Source organism: Mchenga conophoros, linkage group LG7, assembly GCF_057382185.1.
Source record: "Mchenga conophoros isolate Kocher_MC1m ecotype Shallow Benthic linkage group LG7, M_conophoros_male_GT1.1, whole genome shotgun sequence".
Lineage (NCBI taxonomy): Eukaryota > Metazoa > Chordata > Actinopteri > Cichliformes > Cichlidae > Mchenga > Mchenga conophoros.
Window position 1 is genome coordinate 5,382,194 of NC_140532.1, and position 22,593 is coordinate 5,404,786.

The window sequence follows — 22,593 nt, forward strand, 5'->3', positions numbered from 1 at the left end:
ACAGAGCCTGAAGTAGTCAGATTACTCAGTGTTACTGCTTTCACAACGTCCTCTGTATCACTGAAGTGGACTGAAGCAGAGGGAAACAGCTGCTTCTATCTTGTAGAGTGGACAGATAGACATTTAAATGAGAATCACAGTGTGAATAACACATAAATAACCATCAGTGCACTAACTGCCTGTATGCAGTACAGATTTAGAGTTTCTGCAGTGGCTGGTGATGAGCAAACTACGGGAGCTGCAGAGTTAATTTCACTGTATACAAACAGGATGTGCAGGAATTCCCATGCATTTTTTGCTCAAATAAATTCTACAATGAATTAATGATTCAGTCTAAAAAATGATCAATCTGTCTCTATTAGTGTTGTATGTAACACAGGCCTTTAAGGTGGCAGATGGTTGCCACTACCTGAGCCTGTTTCTGCTGGAGGTTTCTTCCTGTTAAAAGGGAGTTTTACCTCCCTACAGTCGCCAAGTGCACAAAGGAGGCTGTTTGATTGTTGCCGTTTTCTCTCTTTTAGTGTAGGGTCTTTACTAAAGTGCTTTGAGCTAACTAATTTGGCTCTATTTAAAGAAGATAAAATTGAATAGAATTGACTTCTCATGCAATTACCCTCTACTCACAGAGCCTAAATTAGTCAGGGATCTCATTGTCACTGAAACGAAAAACTATGAGAGCTGCAGAGTTAATTTTACTGTATACACATAAGATATGCAGGAATTCAACATCTGAATGAATTTGATATCAATGTTTTTCAAATGCTGTCCCTTAGGTGTTCTTTACTAAATTTGCTTCATATTTGATGGTGTCATTTTCTAATTTTAAAATATATTTATGTCAGTTTTCGTGTTTTTGCATCTTCCTCTCTGTAACACACAGAACCTGAAAAAGTGAATGATCTTACTGTCAGTGAAACCAGGACGTCCTCTATATTTCTGAACTGGACTGAGCCACAGGGTCAAAGGTCATTCTATAGAGTAGAGTGGACAGATGGAACAATAAACATGAATAAGACTGTGACTGAAACTAAAGTAAATGTCACTGAGCTGACTCCTGGAGTGAACTACACTTTCACTGTCACAGCAGTGGCTGGAGATAACAGTACACAAAGTGACGTAGCAACACTTTCTCAATACACAAGTAAGATGAAGAGTATGACCATTTCTGATCTGGGGTCTCGTGCTCTGTACTGTGTCACTGTTTCATTTTTTATCTTGTAGTTTATTATTTGTCAACTTTTTAGGACAGTTTTTTTTTTCTAGTGAAGCAGTTACTTCAAAAATTAATGAAATCCTTTTTACAGGAAGACTTCAAATCTAAAAGCACTTTTTGTCCATGAGTGACAAGTTTGTTTGTTTTTTACCAAATTAAGTTTTTGATTTATTCACATATCCTCTCAGGTCTTTCTTAATTCAGTCCTCTTGGTTCTTACCTGTTGCAGTCACTGCTTATTGTTCTTGGCTCAGCAGTTCTTTTGTTTTCTTGTTCCTCCTCATGTACTCTCCACTCATAGAGCCTGAAGTAGTCACGAGTCTCTCTGTTGTTAACGTCACAACATCGGCAATTTTTGTGAGCTGGACTAAACCAGTGGGAAACAGCTTCTTCTATAAAGTACAGTGGACAAACTTCTCTGTAAATGTCAATGAGACATTTTATAATATTTTTAACCTGACTGCTGGTGTCCAGTATGAAATAAATGTCACTGCAGTGGCTGGTGATGATAATTATACTGAAGGACAGAGTGCTACTGTCACCAACTACACAAGTAAGCGAGCATTTACATGTTTTCATACTGTGAATTAGTGACTGTCTGCTGAGAATATCTGGTAAAATAAGGAGTCTTCTATCATCATAAGATAAGTTAAATTGAAAGGAAAGTAGAAGAAGAAATCCAGATGTAGAAGAAGAAGCCCTTTGAAGTGAGAAGGTTGGATCTCTCACCGATGTGTCCTCATATAACAGCTGTAGTTGTGCTCACTCTGTGTTTGAGTAACAGCTCCAATAATGGTTTGCATTTCTTTTGTATGTCTAGTTTAGAGCTTCCTCTGAACTTCCAGCTGCATGAAATGTTACAGGGTCAGCATGTTGCTGCTCGTGTGTTTTTACTGTAACTTTGAGACGGAGAAGACTTGAGCCAATATTTTAATTGTTACCCATGTAGTGACTTCTCCCTTACAGAGCCTGAAGTAGTCAGATTACTCAGTGTTACTGCTTTCACAACGTCCTCTGTATCACTGAAGTGGACTGAAGCAGAGGGAAACAGCTGCTTCTATCTTGTAGAGTGGACAGATAGACATTTAAATGAGAATCACAGTGTGAATAACACATAAATAACCATCAGTGCACTAACTGCCTGTATGCAGTACAGATTTAGAGTTTCTGCAGTGGCTGGTGATGAGCAAACTACGGGAGCTGCAGAGTTAATTTCACTGTATACAAACAGGATGTGCAGGAATTCCCATGCATTTTTTGCTCAAATAAATTCTACAATGAATTAATGATTCAGTCTAAAAAATGATCAATCTGTCTCTATTAGTGTTGTATGTAACACAGGCCTTTAAGGTGGCAGATGGTTGCCACTACCTGAGCCTGTTTCTGCTGGAGGTTTCTTCCTGTTAAAAGGGAGTTTTACCTCCCTACAGTCGCCAAGTGCACAAAGGAGGCTGTTTGATTGTTGCCGTTTTCTCTCTTTTAGTGTAGGGTCTTTACTAAAGTGCTTTGAGCTAACTAATTTGGCTCTATTTAAAGAAGATAAAATTGAATAGAATTGACTTCTCATGCAATTACCCTCTACTCACAGAGCCTAAATTAGTCAGGGATCTCATTGTCACTGAAACGAAAAACTATGAGAGCTGCAGAGTTAATTTTACTGTATACACATAAGATATGCAGGAATTCAACATCTGAATGAATTTGTAATCAGTGTTTTTCAAATGCTGTCCCTTAGGTGTTCTTTACTAAATTTGCTTCATATTTGATGGTGTCATTTTCTAATTTTAAAATATATTTGTCAGTTTTCGTGTTTTTGCATCTTCCTCTCTGTAACACACAGAACCTGAAAAAGTGAATGATCTTACTGTCAGTGAAACCAGGACGTCCTCTATATTTCTGAACTGGACTGAGCCACAGGGTCAAAGGTCATTCTATAGAGTAGAGTGGACAGATGGAACAATAAACATGAATAAGACTGTGACTGAAACTAAAGTAAATGTCACTGAGCTGACTCCTGGAGTGAACTACACTTTCACTGTCACAGCAGTGGCTGGAGATAACAGTACACAAAGTGACGTAGCAACACTTTCTCAATACACAAGTAAGATGAAGAGTATGACCATTTCTGATCTGGGGTCTCGTGCTCTGTACTGTGTCACTGTTTCATTTTATCTTGTAGTTTATTATTTGTCAACTTTTTAGGATAGTTTTTTTTCTAGTGAAGCAGTTACTTCAAAAATTATAGAAATTATTGTGACTTGAAAGACTTCAAATCTAAAAACACTTTTTATTCATGTGTGACATGGGTTTTTTGTTAAAAAGAATTTTATGATTTATTCACATATCCTCTCAGGTCTTTCTTAATTCAGTCCTCTTGGTTCTTACCTGTTGCAGTCACTGCTTATTGTTCTTGGCTCAGCAGTTCTTTTGTTTTCTTGTTCCTCCTCATGTACTCTCCACTCATAGAGCCTGAAGTAGTCACGAGTCTCTCTGTTGTTAACGTCACAACATCGGCAATTTCTGTGAGCTGGACTAAACCAGTGGGAAACAGCTTCTTCTATAAAGTACAGTGGACAAACTTCTCTGTAAATGTCAGTGACACGTTTAAGATCATTACTAACCTGACTGCTGGTGTCCAGTATGAAATAAATGTCACTGCAGTGGCTGGTGATGGTTCTACTAAAGGACAGAGTGCTACTGTCACCAACTACACAAGTAAGCGAGCATTTACATGTTTTCATACTGTGAATTAGTGACTGTCTGCTGAGAATATCTGGTAAAATAAGGAGTCTTCTATCATCATAAGATAAGTTAAATTGAAAGGAAAGTAGAAGAAGAAATCCAGATGTAGAAGAAGAAGCCCTTTGAAGTGAGAAGGTTGGATCTCTCACCGATGTGTCCTCATATAACAGCTGTAGTTGTGCTCACTCTGTGTTTGAGTAACAGCTCCAATAATGGTTTGCATTTCTTTTGTATGTCTAGTTTAGAGCTTCCTCTGAACTTCCAGCTGCATGAAATGTTACAGGGTCAGCATGTTGCTGCTCGTGTGTTTTTACTGTAACTTTGAGACGGAGAAGACTTGAGCCAATATTTTAATTGTTACCCATGTAGTGACTTCTCCCTTACAGAGCCTGAAGTAGTCAGATTACTCAGTGTTACTGCTTTCACAACGTCCTCTGTATCACTGAAGTGGACTGAAGCAGAGGGAAACAGCTGCTTCTATCTTGTAGAGTGGACAGATAGACATTTAAATGAGAATCACAGTGTGAATAACACATAAATAACCATCAGTGCACTAACTGCCTGTATGCAGTACAGATTTAGAGTTTCTGCAGTGGCTGGTGATGAGCAAACTACGGGAGCTGCAGAGTTAATTTCACTGTATACAAACAGGATGTGCAGGAATTCCCATGCATTTTTTGCTCAAATAAATTCTACAATGAATTAATGATTCAGTCTAAAAAATGATCAATCTGTCTCTATTAGTGTTGTATGTAACACAGGCCTTTAAGGTGGCAGATGGTTGCCACTACCTGAGCCTGTTTCTGCTGGAGGTTTCTTCCTGTTAAAAGGGAGTTTTACCTCCCTACAGTCGCCAAGTGCACAAAGGAGGCTGTTTGATTGTTGCCGTTTTCTCTCTTTTAGTGTAGGGTCTTTACTAAAGTGCTTTGAGCTAACTAATTTGGCTCTATTTAAAGAAGATAAAATTGAATAGAATTGACTTCTCATGCAATTACCCTCTACTCACAGAGCCTAAATTAGTCAGGGATCTCATTGTCACTGAAACGAAAAACTATGAGAGCTGCAGAGTTAATTTTACTGTATACACATAAGATATGCAGGAATTCAACATCTGAATGAATTTGTAATCAGTGTTTTTCAAATGCTGTCCCTTAGGTGTTCTTTACTAAATTTGCTTCATATTTGATGGTGTCATTTTCTAATTTTAAAATATATTTGTCAGTTTTCGTGTTTTTGCATCTTCCTCTCTGTAACACACAGAACCTGAAAAAGTGAATGATCTTACTGTCAGTGAAACCAGGACGTCCTCTATATTTCTGAACTGGACTGAGCCACAGGGTCAAAGGTCATTCTATAGAGTAGAGTGGACAGATGGAACAATAAACATGAATAAGACTGTGACTGAAACTAAAGTAAATGTCACTGAGCTGACTCCTGGAGTGAACTACACTTTCACTGTCACAGCAGTGGCTGGAGATAACAGTACACAAAGTGACGTAGCAACACTTTCTCAATACACAAGTAAGATGAAGAGTATGACCATTTCTGATCTGGGGTCTCGTGCTCTGTACTGTGTCACTGTTTCATTTTTTATCTTGTAGTTTATTATTTGTCAACTTTTTAGGACAGTTTTTTTTTTCTAGTGAAGCAGTTACTTCAAAAATTAATGAAATCCTTTTTACAGGAAGACTTCAAATCTAAAAGCACTTTTTATCCATGAGTGACATGTTTGTTTGTTTGTTTGTTTTTTACCAAATTAAGTTTTTGATTTATTCACATATCCTCTCAGGTCTTTCTTAATTCAGTCCTCTTGGTTCTTACCTGTTGCAGTCACTGCTTATTGTTCTTGGCTCAGCAGTTCTTTTGTTTTCTTGTTCCTCCTCATGTACTCTCCACTCATAGAGCCTGAAGTAGTCACGAGTCTCTCTGTTGTTAACGTCACAACATCGGCAATTTCTGTGAGCTGGACTAAACCAGTGGGAAACAGCTTCTTCTATAAAGTACAGTGGACAAACTTCTCTGTAAATGTCAGTGACACGTTTAAGATCATTACTAACCTGACTGCTGGTGTCCAGTATGAAATAACTGTCACTGCAGTGGCTGGTGATGGTTCTACTAAAGGACAGAGTGCTACTGTCACCAACTACACAAGTAAGCGAGCATTTACATGTTTTCATACTGTGAATTAGTGACTGTCTGCTGAGAATATCTGGTAAAATAAGGAGTCTTCTATCATCATAAGATAAGTTAAATTGAAAGGAAAGTAGAAGAAGAAATCCAGATGTAGAAGAAGAAGCCCTTTGAAGTGAGAAGGTTGGATCTCTCACCGATGTGTCCTCATATAACAGCTGTAGTTGTGCTCACTCTGTGTTTGAGTAACAGCTCCAATAATGGTTTGCATTTCTTTTGTACGTCTAGTTTAGATCTTCCTCTGAACTTCCAGCTGCATGAAATGTTACAGGGTCAGCATGTTGCTGCTCGTGTGTTTTTACTGTAACTTTGAGACGGAGAAGACTTGAGCCAATATTTTAATTGTTACCCATGTAGTGACTTCTCCCTTACAGAGCCTGAAGTAGTCAGATTACTCAGTGTTACTGCTTTCACAACGTCCTCTGTATCACTGAAGTGGACTGAAGCAGAGGGAAACAGCTGCTTCTATCTTGTAGAGTGGACAGATAGACATTTAAATGAGAATCACAGTGTGAATAACACATAAATAACCATCAGTGCACTAACTGCCTGTATGCAGTACAGATTTAGTTACTGCAGTGGCTGGTGATGAGCAAACTACGGGAGCTGCAGAGTTAATTTCACTGTATACAAACAGGATGTGCAGGAATTCCCATGCATTTTTTGCTCAAATAAATTCTACAATGAATTAATGATTCAGTCTAAAAAATGATCAATCTGTCTCTATTAGTGTTGTATGTAACACAGGCCTTTAAGGTGGCAGATGGTTGCCACTACCTGAGCCTGTTTCTGCTGGAGGTTTCTTCCTGTTAAAAGGGAGTTTTACCTCCCTACAGTCGCCAAGTGCACAAAGGAGGCTGTTTGATTGTTGCCGTTTTCTCTCTTTTAGTGTAGGGTCTTTACTAAAGTGCTTTGAGCTAACTAATTTGGCTCTATTTAAAGAAGATAAAATTGAATAGAATTGACTTCTCATGCAATTACCCTCTACTCACAGAGCCTAAATTAGTCAGGGATCTCATTGTCACTGAAACGAAAAACTATGAGAGCTGCAGAGTTAATTTTACTGTATACACATAAGATATGCAGGAATTCAACATCTGAATGAATTTGATATCAATGTTTTTCAAATGCTGTCCCTTAGGTGTTCTTTACTAAATTTGCTTCATATTTGATGGTGTCATTTTCTAATTTTAAAATATATTTATGTCAGTTTTCGTGTTTTTGCATCTTCCTCTCTGTAACACACAGAACCTGAAAAAGTGAATGATCTTACTGTCAGTGAAACCAGGACGTCCTCTATATTTCTGAACTGGACTGAGCCACAGGGTCAAAGGTCATTCTATAGAGTAGAGTGGACAGATGGAACAATAAACATGAATAAGACTGTGACTGAAACTAAAGTAAATGTCACTGAGCTGACTCCTGGAGTGAACTACACTTTCACTGTCACAGCAGTGGCTGGAGATAACAGTACACAAAGTGACGTAGCAACACTTTCTCAATACACAAGTAAGATGAAGAGTATGACCATTTCTGATCTGGGGTCTCGTGCTCTGTACTGTGTCACTGTTTCATTTTATCTTGTAGTTTATTATTTGTCAACTTTTTAGGATAGTTTTTTTTCTAGTGAAGCAGTTACTTCAAAAATTATAGAAATTATTGTGACTTGAAAGACTTCAAATCTAAAAACACTTTTTATTCACGTGTGACATGGGTTTTTTGTTAAAAAGAATTTTATGATTTATTCACATATCCTCTCAGGTCTTTCTTAATTCAGTCCTCTTGGTTCTTACCTGTTGCAGTCACTGCTTATTGTTCTTGGCTCAGCAGTTCTTTTGTTTTCTTGTTCCTCCTCATGTACTCTCCACTCATAGAGCCTGAAGTAGTCACGAGTCTCTCTGTTGTTAACGTCACAACATCGGCAATTTTTGTGAGCTGGACTAAACCAGTGGGAAACAGCTTCTTCTATAAAGTACAGTGGACAAACTTCTCTGTAAATGTCAATGAGACATTTTATAATATTTTTAACCTGACTGCTGGTGTCCAGTATGAAATAAATGTCACTGCAGTGGCTGGTGATGATAATTATACTGAAGGACAGAGTGCTACTGTCACCAACTACACAAGTAAGCGAGCATTTACATGTTTTCATACTGTGAATTAGTGACTGTCTGCTGAGAATATCTGGTAAAATAAGGAGTCTTCTATCATCATAAGATAAGTTAAATTGAAAGGAAAGTAGAAGAAGAAATCCAGATGTAGAAGAAGAAGCCCTTTGAAGTGAGAAGGTTGGATCTCTCACCGATGTGTCCTCATATAACAGCTGTAGTTGTGCTCACTCTGTGTTTGAGTAACAGCTCCAATAATGGTTTGCATTTCTTTTGTACGTCTAGTTTAGATCTTCCTCTGAACTTCCAGCTGCATGAAATGTTACAGGGTCAGCATGTTGCTGCTCGTGTGTTTTTACTGTAACTTTGAGACGGAGAAGACTTGAGCCGATATTTTAATTGTTACCCATGTAGTGACTTCTCCCTTACAGAGCCTGAAGTAGTCAGATTACTCAGTGTTACTGTTTTCACAACGTCCTAGTATCACTGAAGTGGACTGAAGCAGAGGGAAACAGCTGCTTCTATCTTGTAGAGTGGACAGATAGACATTTAAATGAGAATCACAGTGTGAATAACACATAAATAACCATCAGTGCACTAACTGCCTGTATGCAGTACAGATTTAGTTACTGCAGTGGCTGGTGATGAGCAAACTACGGGAGCTGCAGAGTTAATTTCACTGTATACAAACAGGATGTGCAGGAATTCAACTTCTGAATCAATTTGTAATCAATGTTTTTCAAATGCTGTCAGTGTTTTTCTCTCAATCTTGTTATTTTTGCATCTTCCTCTCTGTAACTCACAGAACCCGAGAAAGTGAATGATCTTACTGTCAGTGAAACCAGGACGTCCTCTATATTTCTGAACTGGACTGAGCCACAGGGTCAAAGGTCATTCTATAGAGTAGAGTGGACAGATGGAACAATAAACATGAATAAGACTGTGACTGAAACTAAAGTAAATGTCACTGAGCTGACTCCTGGAGTGTGCTACACTTTCACTGTCACAGCAGTGGCTGGAGATAACAGTACACAAAGTGACGTAGCAACACTTTCTCAATACACAAGTAAGATGAAGAGTATGACCATTTCTGATCTGGGGTCTCGTGCTCTGTACTGTGTCACTGTTTCATTTTTTATCTTGTAGTTTATTATTTGTCAACTTTTTAGGACAGTTTTTTTTTTCTAGTGAAGCAGTTACTTCAAAAATTAATGAAATCCTTTTTACAGGAAGACTTCAAATCTAAAAGCACTTTTTATCCATGAGTGACATGTTTGTTTGTTTGTTTTTTACCAAATTAAGTTTTTGATTTATTCACATATCCTCTCAGGTCTTTCTTAATTCAGTTCTCTTGGTTCTTACCTGTTGCAGTCACTGCTTATTGTTCTTGTTCTAACAGTTCTTTTGTTTTCTTGTTCCTCCTCATGTACTCTCCACTCATAGAGCCTGAAGTAGTCACGAGTCTCTCTGCTGTTAACATCACAACATCGTCTATGTTTGTGAGCTGGACTAAACCAGTGGGAAACAGCTTCTTCTATAAAGTACAGTGGACGAACTTCTCTGTAAATGTCAGTGACACGTTTAAGATCATTACTAACCTGACTGCTGGTGTCCAGTATGAAATAAATGTCACTGCAGTGGCTGGTGATGGTTCTACTAAAGGACAGAGTGCTACTGTCACCAACTACACAAGTAAGCGAGCATTTACATGTTTTCATACTGTGAATTAGTGACTGTCTGCTGAGAATATCTGGTAAAATAAGGAGTCTTCTATCATCATAAGATAAGTTAAATTGAAAGGAAAGTAGAAGAAGAAATCCAGATGTAGAAGAAGAAGCCCTTTGAAGTGAGAAGGTTGGATCTCTCACCGATGTGTCCTCATATAACAGCTGTAGTTGTGCTCACTCTGTGTTTGAGTAACAGCTCCAATAATGGTTTGCATTTCTTTTGTACGTCTAGTTTAGATCTTCCTCTGAACTTCCAGCTGCATGAAATGTTACAGGGTCAGCATGTTGCTGCTCGTGTGTTTTTACTGTAACTTTGAGACAGAGAAGACTTGAGCTGATATTTTAATTGTTACCCATGTAGTGACTTCTCCCTTACAGAGCCTGAAGTAGTCAGATTACTCAGTGTTACTGCTTTCACAACGTCCTCTGTATCACTGAAGTGGACTGAAGCAGAGGGAAACAGCTGCTTCTATCTTGTAGAGTGGACAGATAGACATTTAAATGAGAATCACAGTGTGAATAACACATAAATAACCATCAGTGCACTAACTGCCTGTATGCAGTACAGATTTAGTTACTGCAGTGGCTGGTGATGAGCAAACTACGGGAGCTGCAGAGTTAATTTCACTGTATACAAACAGGATGTGCAGGAATTCCCATGCATTTTTTGCTCAAATAAATTCTACAATGAATTAATGATTCAGTCTAAAAAATGATCAATCTGTCTCTATTAGTGTTGTATGTAACACAGGCCTTTAAGGTGGCAGATGGTTGCCACTACCTGAGCCTGTTTCTGCTGGAGGTTTCTTCCTGTTAAAAGGGAGTTTTACCTCCCTACAGTCACCAAGTGCACAAAGGAGGCTGTTTGATTGTTGCCGTTTTCTCTCTTTTAGTGTAGGGTCTTTACTAAAGTGCTTTGAGCTAACTAATTTGGCTCTATTTAAAGAAGATAAAATTGAATAGAATTGACTTCTCATGCAATTACCCTCTACTCACAGAGCCTAAATTAGTCAGGGATCTCATTGTCACTGAAATGAAAAACTATGAGAGCTGCAGAGTTAATTTTACTGTATACACATAAGATATGCAGGAATTCAACATCTGAATGAATTTGTAATCAGTGTTTTTCAAATGCTATCCCTTAGGTGTTCTTTACTAAATTTGCTTCATATTTGATGGTGTCATTTTCTAATTTTAAAATATATTTATGTCAGTTTTCGTGTTTTTGCATCTTCCTCTCTGTAACACACAGAACCTGAAAAAGTGAATGATCTTACTGTCAGTGAAACCAGGACGTCCTCTATATTTCTGAACTGGACTGAGCCACAGGGTCAAAGGTCATTCTATAGAGTAGAGTGGACAGATGGAACAATAAACATGAATAAGACTGTGACTGAAACTAAAGTAAATGTCACTGAGCTGACTCCTGGAGTGTGCTACACTTTCACTGTCACAGCAGTGGCTGGAGATAACAGTACACAAAGTGACGTAGCAACACTTTCTCAATACACAAGTAAGATGAAGAGTATGACCATTTCTGATCTGGGGTCTCGTGCTCTGTACTGTGTCACTGTTTCATTTTTTATCTTGTAGTTTATTATTTGTCAGCTTTTTAGGACAGTTTTTTTTTTCTAGTGAAGCAGTTACTTCAAAAATTATAGAAATTATTGTGACTTGAAAGACTTCAAATCTAAAAACACTTTTTATTCATGTGTGACATGGGTTTTTTGTTAAAAAGAATTTTATGATTTATTCACATATCCTCTCAGGTCTTTCTTAATTCAGTCCTCTTGGTTCTTACCTGTTGCAGTCACTGCTTATTGTTCTTGTTCTAACAGTTCTTTTGTTTTCTTGTTCCTCCTCATGTACTCTCCACTCATAGAGCCTGAAGTAGTCACGAGTCTCTCTGTTGTTAACGTCACAACATCGTCTATGTTTGTGAGCTGGACTAAACCAGTGGGAAACAGCTTCTTCTATAAAGTACAGTGGACAAACTTCTCTGTAAATGTCAGTGACACGTTTAAGATCATTACTAACCTGACTGCTGGTGTCCAGTATGAAATAAATGTCACTGCAGTGGCTGGTGATGGTTCTACTAAAGGACAGAGTGCTACTGTCACCAACTATACAAGTAAGCGAGCATTTAAATGTTTTCATACTGTGAATTAGTGACTGTCTGCTGAGAATATCTGGTAAAATAAGGAGTCTTCTATCATCATAAGATAAGTTAAATTGAAAGGAAAGTAGAAGAAGAAATCCAGATGTAGAAGAAGAAGCCCTTTGAAGTGAGAAGGTTGGATCTCTCACCGATGTGTCCTCATATAACAGCTGTAGTTGTGCTCACTCTGTGTTTGAGTAACAGCTCCAATAATGGTTTGCATTTCTTTTGTACGTCTAGTTTAGATCTTCCTCTGAACTTCCAGCTGCATGAAATGTTACAGGGTCAGCATGTTGCTGCTCGTGTGTTTTTACTGTAACTTTGAGACGGAGAAGACTTGAGCCAATATTTTAATTGTTACCCATGTAGTGACTTCTCCCTTACAGAGCCTGAAGTAGTCAGATTACTCAGTGTTACTGCTTTCACAACGTCCTCTGTATCACTGAAGTGGACTGAAGCAGAGGGAAACAGCTGCTTCTATCTTGTAGAGTGGACAGATAGACATTTAAATGAGAATCACAGTGTGAATAACACATAAATAACCATCAGTGCACTAACTGCCTGTATGCAGTACAGATTTAGAGTTACTGCAGTGGCTGGTGATGAGCAAACTACGGGAGCTGCAGAGTTAATTTCACTGTATACAAACAGGATGTGCAGGAATTCAACTTCTGAATCAATTTGTAATCAATGTTTTTCAAATGCTGTCAGTGTTTTTCTCTCAATCTTGTTATTTTTGCATCTTCCTCTCTGTAACTCACAGAACCCGAGAAAGTGAATGATCTTACTGTCAGTGAAACCAGGACGTCCTCTATATTTCTGAACTGGACTGAGCCACAGGGTCAAAGGTCATTCTATAGAGTAGAGTGGACAGATGGAACAATAAACATGAATAAGACTGTGACTGAAACTAAAGTAAATGTCACTGAGCTGACTCCTGGAGTGAACTACACTTTCACTGTCACAGCAGTGGCTGGAGATAACAGCACACAAAGTGACGTAGCAACACTTTCTCAATACACAAGTAAGATGAAGAGTATGACCATTTCTGATCTGGGGTCTCGTGCTCTGTACTGTGTCACTGTTTCATTTTATCTTGTAGTTTATTATTTGTCAGCTTTTTAGGATAGTTTTTTTTCTAGTGAAGCAGTTACTTCAAAAATTAATGAAATCCTTTTTACAGGAAGACTTCAAATCTAAAAGCACTTTTTGTCCATGAGTGACAAGTTTGTTTGTTTGTTTTTTACCAAATTAAGTTTTTGATTTATTCACATATCCTCTCAGGTCTTTCTTAATTCAGTCTTGATTCTTACCTGTTGCAGTCACTGCTTATTGTTCTTGTTCTAACAGTTCTTTTGTTTTCTTGTTCCTCCTCATGTACTCTCCACTCATAGAGCCTGAAGTAGTCACGAGTCTCTCTGCTGTTAACGTCACAACATCGTCTATGTTTGTGAGCTGGACTAAACCAGTGGGAAACAGCTTCTTCTATAAAGTACAGTGGACAGGTGGAGGAACAAGTCCCTCATTAAATGTCAATGAGACATTTTATAATATTATTAACCTGACTGCTGGTGTCCAGTATGAAATAAATGTCACTGCAGTGGCTGGTGATGGTTCTACTAAAGGACAGAGTGCTACTGTCACCATCTACACAAGTAAGCGAGCATTTAAATGTTTTTCATACTTTGAATTAGTGACTGTCTGCTGAGAATATCTGGTAAAATAAGGAGTCTTCTATCATCATAAGATAAGTTAAATTGAAAGGAAAGTAGAAGAAGAAATCCAGATGTAGAAGAAGAAGCCCTTTGAAGTGAGAAGGTTGGATCTCTCACCGATGTGTCCTCATATAACAGCTGTAGTTGTGCTCGCTCTGTGTTTGAGTAACAGCTCCAATAATCGTTATAGTTTTATCTCTAATAGGGTGATATTTTAAAACTTCTATATTGACATTTTTTGCAATATAGGCTAGAAAAAAATAAAAAAGACTGAATAATACAGAGGATGAGATTGTACCAGTGCTGATCTTTAGTCAGATTGTCTTTATCTAATTTTTATGACTTAAATGAAGGTGAAGCTTAAACTGCAAAGTCAAGTAGCTGCTTGTGTCGTTACTTTTAAACTCCCCTAAACAATGAAACAACTAAAATCAATCAACTTCTTCTTTAAATGTTAATATAAACCTACTCAAATTAAAGCTCTACACTTTATGCCTTATCCATAATTTTGAGTAGTGAAGGAAATTAAAATATATTTACAGTATAGCTGTCCAAACGTTTGGACATTTGTTGTGTTATTAAAATGCCATTTACATCTTTATTCTACAGGGCCTGAAAAGCCTGGGAACATTAGTGTTACAGAAGGAACCAACACCTTAAGCATCAGCTGGATTTTGCCTCGAGGAAACATTAGTTATTATCAGGTCAATATATCCAATGAAAACTTAGTGTTTACAAACTCCAGTCAAACAATGGCCACAACAACCAGTTTCACCTATTTAAAACCCGGGAGACTCTATAATATCACAGTGACTGCTTTTGCTGGAAACTTCTGGAATACATCTGACCAGGTGTCATTTGCCACTGGTAAGCCCAACAACCTAATCTCTTTTCTTTATCACCATGTTTTTGAAGACCCTGAGAACAACTCTGGATACCATTAGAATGCTTCAAACATGAATAATGAGATTCTTGTGATAATAAATGTTAAATTGGGTACAAAAATATTATATTCAATTGCTGTTTTCAAATGCGTTATGCAGAAACACCTAAACAGTTAAAAACAGAAACAACAACAAAAAAACATCACATTGAAATTATTTGATCCCTTTTGTAACTGTGTAGATAAAGGTTGGCATCCTATCTGGAAACATAGGAGTATACTTATTTTATTACATTTTTATGGGACTGAACTGTTTTGTACTTCTTTAAAATAGCAAAATGACTTTAAGATGGTGTTATTTGTACCCTTTAGTTCCCAAACCTCCTGGGTCCATCATCTTTAGTAGCCGGAGCAACTCCTCACTCCAGCTGCAGTGGGCAACACCTGATGAGATGATCGGCGCTCCAGGCATCATATACAGTATCACCTATCAGGCTGTGGGTGGTCTCAGTCAAAACACAACTTCCACTCAAAATAACACTTTGCTTTCACTCCTTGACTCTGGAACCAATTACACTGTAACAGTAAAAACTACTGGACCTGGAAATTTAAGCAGCACGATTGTTCAGAATTCTTCTTTTACCTGTAAGTACAACAAAGAGAAAAACAAAGCCGTCAGACTGTCTGTTTTTAATGCATGGTTTTACTGGCTAGCACCTAAGAACAATTCATATTAATCAACATATAATATGAGTGTTAGTGTTGGACAGTTTATTGTTAAGATATAGAGAGGAAATATGGTGTGAAGAGTTTGGTATGACATGTAACATGGATCTTTGATGTAATAAGTGCAAATCATTTAACTTCGGTTGTTTAACATTGTTTTCCAATTTGTCTTTTTTTAGTACCAAACCCAGTGAGGAATCTAATAGTCAGCCTTGAATCTACTACTTCACTAAATGTGAACTGGTCAAATCCACTGGGGGTCAAATCGTATTATATATACTTAGTTGACACTTACAATGACACAGGAGGACTTATTTACTCAACAAACATCACCAATAACAGCATTTCTGTACTGAATCTAAGCCCAGGAACTAACTACAGTGTCACAGTCAGAACGAAAGCTGCAGAAGGAAGTGAATCTACGGTGGAGAAGGGATTCAGTTACACAAGTAAGAACTAAGATATAAACTCAGTCAAACTGTTGAAGTATCAGTGCTGTTTGGTCTGTGTTTTGTCACTTGAATACTTCAAACTGAAAATTTCTACAGTGCCCAAACCTGTGACCAACATCACAGTAGAGAGTGTGACCACGACCTCCATCAAGCTAACGTGGTCCAGACAAAATGATTACAAGCCTTCCTACTCCTACCTGGTCATAGCAAAAAAGAGTGGCAGCGAGATAAAGAATGATTTGACAAAGAATGAGACGTACACCTTCTATAATCTGACCTCTGGAGAGCTGTACACATTTTCTGTGTTCACAGTTATAGCAGGGGTCAAATACACAGAGTTACACAAGTATGTCTTAAAAATCTCTGAAATGTGCTTCAAAGTCAAGTCTTCCTAATCCATCTTGCAATTTATAGTGATCCCCAACAGACTGTCAGAGCTTGGTTATATGTGATATTGTATTATTTATATGGATAGCATTTTTTTTTCTTAAAGGGGAACTGATAAGAGAAAAGAGTTCCAGGCACCGCAGGCAGATATAGAAGCTTCAGTAAAGCTGAAGCCTACAATTTTCATAAAAAATTTTCCTCCCTGTTTGACAATCAGTAGCTGTTAGCTCGATACCTTTGCTCTTTAGTTTCTATCCTTTCTGTGAAAGGTCTCAACCCCGAGCCAAAATATAACATCATCAGGGTTTTAGTGATGGTATATAAACTTCTAAAAGTAAATCTTTAAACATGTTTTTGGTCAGAAAACAAGTAATTTGGTCGACATTTTCTTTGTGTTACTACTCAGCCCCTATTAGTCCAATACTAATGTTCATTTAATTTGAATGTTCTTTTTTTTCCAGTGCCTGAAGCAGTCTCAAACATTACAGCCGTAGGAACCACAACTAGCCTTTCAGTGAGCTGGACACTGGTGACAGGGAAGGTCTCCAGTTACAGTGTTGTGCTAAATAGTGCTGGACAGTTAGTGAACAGCACGGATGTAAACAATCAAACTACAAACATAGTCTTTGTGGACTTGACACCAGGAGTAATCTACTGTGTCCACTTGATCACCAAAAGTGGACCTTTTCAGAGTAACAGTTCACCTGTCTGCAGCGCAACTTGTGAGTTTCATTGACAATCTGACTTCTACCTCAAATTGTATATTCAGCATTTTTTATCAACACCTATTTTAAAAATGCATGTATTGTTTGAATTAATTGAATTAATCAATCAAATAATCAAATCCTTCTCCTTCTTCAGTTCCCAACCCTCCTGGCTCCATCACAGTGCAATCTCAGACTGTTAATTCCATCAACTTCACCTGGGCCCTTCCACAGAACATGAACCACAATCAATACAACTTTAGTGTCACCACCACTAACAACACCTTTGTGACAAAAGACAACTGGTTCCTGCTGGGAAACCTCACATCTGGAAGCCCCTTCCATATCTCTGTTGTTACTGTGGGTGTGATGGGATATAAAAGTACATCAGTGACAACAGTAAACTATACCAGTGAGTAGACATACAGCTGATGAGATTGTGATTGTTATGGTGGATTTTCCTGGTTTTTTTAATTATTTTATTTTTATTGAGTTTGTCAGAGTGAAAGAAAAAGGATAGAGTTTATTTTGACTGGTACACTTTGTATTTGTTTTTGTTTGTTTGTTTTTATTTGTTTTGTTTACTTTTTTGGGATGTAGTGACAACAAAATGTCATTCAGACAGATTTTAAAATGTTTGGAATCAATTGTCTGTGTACGACATGCTGAGTACATAGATGTAATGCAGGTGTCCTTTTTCTAAAATAGTAATATTGTTAATACTATTTATCGTATTTCTTTTTCCTCTGAGTGTGAGGAACATGTAGCAGCAATCACAGGTTTTTCATCTGTCTCATTTTCTCAGGACCATTTCCTGTATCCAATCTGACTCAGACAGAAATAACTACAAATGCAGTGACCTTGGTGTGGGCACAGCAGGAGAGCAAATTAAGCTACTCTTACTGGGTGCAGGTCACCAACGAGTCCAATGTTACTGTAAACGAATTAAATGTGAACATAAAAAATGCAACAATCAGAAATCTTCGTTCTGGGAGCAACTTCAACTTCACTGTCACTACACTGACAGCAGATGGCACTCAGGCAGATCCTGTGACAGTGTCTTACTTCACACGTATGTACAGTATATGTTGTCAGAATCTCTGCTTCTCCTGGAAATCCACGATACTAAACTCAAACTAAATCAGTAAAAACAACCAAAGTCAGCAACCATCAAAAGCTGAGCTTGGGTAGTTTATCATTATTCCAGTGAAAGAGAGCTGTTATAAGAAAAGTGCTGTTCATGTGCCTATAATACTGCTGTTGTTATTATAATAATAATAATTCCTCCTGTGTTTGTAGGGCCATACGGTATTACTGAGTTGGAGGCTGAAACCATAAACACAACTGCTATAAATCTGAACTGGACGAAGCCAGCTGAGTACAGGGCTGACTATAAATATCGAGTTGCTACATCAGGCTGTGCCTACAAAAACAACACCCTGGGACAAGAAACCATACAGATCTCAGGCCTCGACCCTGGGACCAACTGTACCTTCTGTGTTTCTGTCATGGCAGCAAATGGCATTGAAGGACAAACAGTCTGCACTTCTCAGTACACGAGTACGACTCAGCTGCCCTTTCTAGTTTTCTTTGTCAGACTATCATTGTTGACATGTTTTAATCCTTTGTTCTCTCATCACATCAACAGAGCCCGAGACAGTACAGCCCACTATCTCAGGTCATTCGAATAGTTCCATCACAGTGACATGGACGAAACCTAAAGGAAATGTGGAGCGTTACAGTTTGCAGCTAATACGTAATACAACTATTCAATCCCTGAACTCTTTGAATACATCCTATCAGTTTGAAAACCTGTCAGCTGGACGAGCGTACAGCGTAATGTTAACCACAATAAGTGGACCCTTCAATGCGTCATCTGAACTTGTTACTAACGCCACTCGTGAGTAGAATAAATGTCTTCAATTTTGAGTGTAGTCACATTTATGTTAATATGTATGTATGTTTTTATTTACTTCAGCAGGTTTTGAGAATTTAGCTGTTACTGATAAAGTTTAATTTGACACTACACTAAACAACTGTAAAACAAAATTAATTAAAACAGTGAGCACTTACATAAGGTAACATGTTGCATCCCCCTTCCTCCAGTCCCTAACCCTCCTGGGACGATTGAGATCCTGAATAAAACAACGAGCTCCATTGAAACTCGATGGACAGAGGCGCCTCTGATGACCGGTGCTAATTTCTACTACCTGCTGACTTACACGTCATCCCAGAAATCCAACAATATAAATACCACAAACACCAGAATGAACATCTCTTCCCTGTCTTCTGGGACTTCCTACAACATTTCTGTGAAAACTGTGGGGGAACTGGGATTTCAGAGTGAGACAGTTTATGTCTACATGGTCACAACAAGTAAGGCTTTCATTTCTGTAAAGAAGTATTGGAGAAGTTTGGGCAGTCTCCTCTTTCATTATTACTGTATGAATTAACTTTAATATCTCTCTAATGTCTGACAGGACCACAGGCAGTGCAGGAGCTCACGGCCACTCCAGGAGAGACATACATCACAGTCAACTGGACCAATCCACCTGACTACAAGAACAGCTATAAATACGTTTTGTCCTGGAATCAAACTAATTCCCAAATGCAGAACCTCATAGTTACACAAACTAATTATACTATCATTAACCTGGAACCTGGTCAGTGCTACAGTATTTATGTCACCACAGAGACCTCTGATGAAACACGGGGTGCACCAGTAATGATCACCAAATGCACAAGTACGGACACTAAGTAATAATTCTGCAAAATTTTGTCACCTATCTTTTACATGTGAAAAATGTAATTTTGATGATTCCACTGTCACCAATATCAGTGCAAGATAACTGAACAATCTGTTTTTGACAAATAAAATTTTGTCAAAAACATATTTTGTATTTTCTTTAGATATTTGATAGAAATATTATACTTTAATAGAACTGACAGATTTGTTCATTAGAGGTGTTCTGTTTTTTCCTTATTTCTGTTTCATGCTACAGATGCAAGCCCAGTGACAATCTTAGGCTGTCAAGGTCCAAACGACAATACTGCACAAATCATCTTGTCATGTACCACACCCCATGGCCAACACACTGGCTTCCAGATGATTGTAAATGGAAACAACATCAGTGCAACTGCATCTTGCAATTATACCATTTCTGGCCTTAACCACAATACTATATATAATGTGACTGTGATAACTCTAAGCCATGGAAATCCCAGCATTCCTGTGTATCGCGAGTGCTCAACAGGCATAGGTAAGGCTTTGTGTAATAATATTAGTGTTCTAATGTACTTAAAAACTAGAGTTTGAGATACATAGAGAAGCCTTTTATAGAAAATACCAGTTCCTAATAAAATCCTTTTTCCTTAATGGTGCTCAAAAACATCTATGCATTCATTTGTCTGTGACTGCTTTTATTGGTTGAGCTGTAGTTGATAGTACACTTTTATTTTTTTATCAAAGAGCCAGTAAATTCTGCTAGCTAGGTGCAATCGAATGGTGTCACACACAATAGTTTCATACTACAGATTGATCCAAGGATGTTTAACGACTCTAATTTTACGACTGCCTAATGAAATCTTTCTTCATTTCTCTGTTACATTTTTTCCAAACATTGTAGCTATCACTACTATTGCTGTTGCTGTATCAGTAGCAGTTTTTCTCATTCTCTTCAGTGTCCTCATCGCCTTTATTATCTACTGGAAAAGGTTTGCCACTATCACCAGTGATAAAAACATGTTCATTAAATATCCGTGTATATGAATAAATTCTATATTTACAGTTTATATACTTTATCTGCTCCTATAGGCTAGCCAAAAAAGAATCACCAGACATCCAGATTGAATCTTTAAGGTAAAATTTGTATTTTTATCATTTTGTTGTACTGTATGTATGATATACTTAGACAACAATTGTTCCTCTAATTGCTACTTATTCTTCTTTTTTGCATTTTTTATAGAGCCAAAGTGTAAGTACAACATTTTTTAACTCTCAAAGCTTCAGCATATCTTCCAAATATTAATTCTTTCCTGAAAGCACCTTATCACTCTTGCCTAAACTTTGGTTTGAGCAGAAGTGTGGCCGTGAGTGTGGAGGACTTTGAGGCTTATTACAAGAAGCAGAGAGCAGACTCCAACTGTGGCTTTGCAGAAGAATTTGAGGTAAATCCCCAAAACTGAATATATTAACTGACTCTTGATTTGTAAATATACTTATTCATAGTAGAACAATTTTATTTTTATTTCTTATTTTAACAATTTGTGTTCTAGACACACTCACCAGTGTCAATGTCAGTATAACAGCAATAAATCATTCCTGGTACAGCTTTACAGTATTACTTACAGTGCTCCAAAAGCTTTTTGCTGCCTGAAAAGAGACATCTTGGAGAGGTGCAACTGAAACAAAATCAAATGTAATTACTGTTACCAGAATGAGCCAAAATAATACTGAAATGTAATGCAAAGGGCAAAAAAAAGAAAAACTACCCGGAAAAAGTTTCATTTGCTTCTCTGGTACTCCACATGTAGCCACCAACTTTTTTTCTCTGTATTTTAAAGGACCTGAAGGTTGTTGGCACAGCTCAGTCAAAGTTACATGCACTGAATGTGGAGAACAAGCCTAAGAATCGCTACAACAATGTGCTTCCATGTGAGTCACTTTAACAAATCCATCTCTGCTGCTTTGACCATAACACCCTCACTCTTTAAACAATATCATTGCCTGCCTTACAGCATCTGCTACCATTTTAGTTTGTGCCTTGAACCAAAAAATAGCATGCATCTATTAATGCATAACAGTGTAGGAAAATAATTTCTAATACTTTTTTTTTTAACAATAATAATTTTTAATTCCTTTCATGCTCATTACATTTCCCTTTAATTTCATCTCTTACATTTCATTTACCCTCTTGTTCACCTCCTAGATGACTCTTCTAGGGTGAAACTTTCCATTCTCCATGGAAGTCCGTCTGATGATTACATCAATGCTAACTACATGCCGGTGCGTACTGACACTTTTTGAGGCAGCTCTCTGCCACAGTCATTGCAGCATCAGCAAGCATCCTACTGAGCAATATAACTTTGCTTCTTGACATTGCCATTTGTTAAACGTTTCTGCCTTCATGTAAACTCTGCTTTGAAAAACGTCTCAGAAAAATCCAACTTGCTGTTTCATGTGGTTGAGCTCACATTTTATTTGGCAGGGTTACAACTCGAGGAAGGAGTTTATTGCAGCTCAAGGTCCTTTACCCACCACGGTCAACGATTTCTGGAGGATGATCTGGGAGAAGAATGTGCAGACTCTGGTCATGCTGACACGCTGTAATGAACAGGGACGAGTGAGTATTAACAAAAACACCACAACTAGCAGGACAAGCATGTTTACAGTAGGGATAGACTGATCTGATATTACGTGTCTGAATCGGTCCAATACTGACCTAAATTACTGTATCGAATATTGGAGAGAAATAAAAAATGTAATCCGATCCCTTAAATCTCACAAAACTTGCGACGTGGCATAACTCAGCTCATAACCGTAGCACGTTGGAGCACGTGATAGAGCGGCTGTGGCGTGCGAGACCTGT

The 22,593-nt window shown here is 37.9% G+C and overlaps 1 pseudogene across 1 annotated transcript in view; it reads left to right on the forward strand.

Annotated features, from left to right (window-relative positions):
- Positions 1-22,593, forward strand: part of ptprjb.2 (protein tyrosine phosphatase receptor type Jb, tandem duplicate 2) — a 53,621-nt pseudogene that overhangs the window by 25,980 nt on the left and 5,048 nt on the right. The window contains exons 12-42 of the transcript XR_014893258.1: positions 881-1,141; positions 1,515-1,766; positions 3,054-3,314; positions 3,680-3,928; positions 5,216-5,476; positions 5,858-6,106; positions 7,394-7,654; positions 8,020-8,271; positions 9,059-9,319; positions 9,697-9,945; positions 11,233-11,493; positions 11,863-12,111; positions 12,902-13,162; positions 13,533-13,793; positions 14,463-14,720; positions 15,109-15,381; positions 15,642-15,911; positions 16,763-17,023; positions 17,163-17,417; positions 17,811-18,077; positions 18,305-18,565; positions 18,654-18,905; positions 19,112-19,381; positions 19,486-19,749; positions 20,008-20,265; positions 20,632-20,719; positions 20,820-20,873; positions 21,085-21,172; positions 21,569-21,659; positions 21,934-22,010; positions 22,213-22,347. The product of XR_014893258.1 is annotated as a protein tyrosine phosphatase receptor type Jb, tandem duplicate 2 (transcript). The remainder of the gene's footprint in view (positions 1-880; positions 1,142-1,514; positions 1,767-3,053; positions 3,315-3,679; positions 3,929-5,215; positions 5,477-5,857; positions 6,107-7,393; positions 7,655-8,019; positions 8,272-9,058; positions 9,320-9,696; positions 9,946-11,232; positions 11,494-11,862; positions 12,112-12,901; positions 13,163-13,532; positions 13,794-14,462; positions 14,721-15,108; positions 15,382-15,641; positions 15,912-16,762; positions 17,024-17,162; positions 17,418-17,810; positions 18,078-18,304; positions 18,566-18,653; positions 18,906-19,111; positions 19,382-19,485; positions 19,750-20,007; positions 20,266-20,631; positions 20,720-20,819; positions 20,874-21,084; positions 21,173-21,568; positions 21,660-21,933; positions 22,011-22,212; positions 22,348-22,593) is intronic.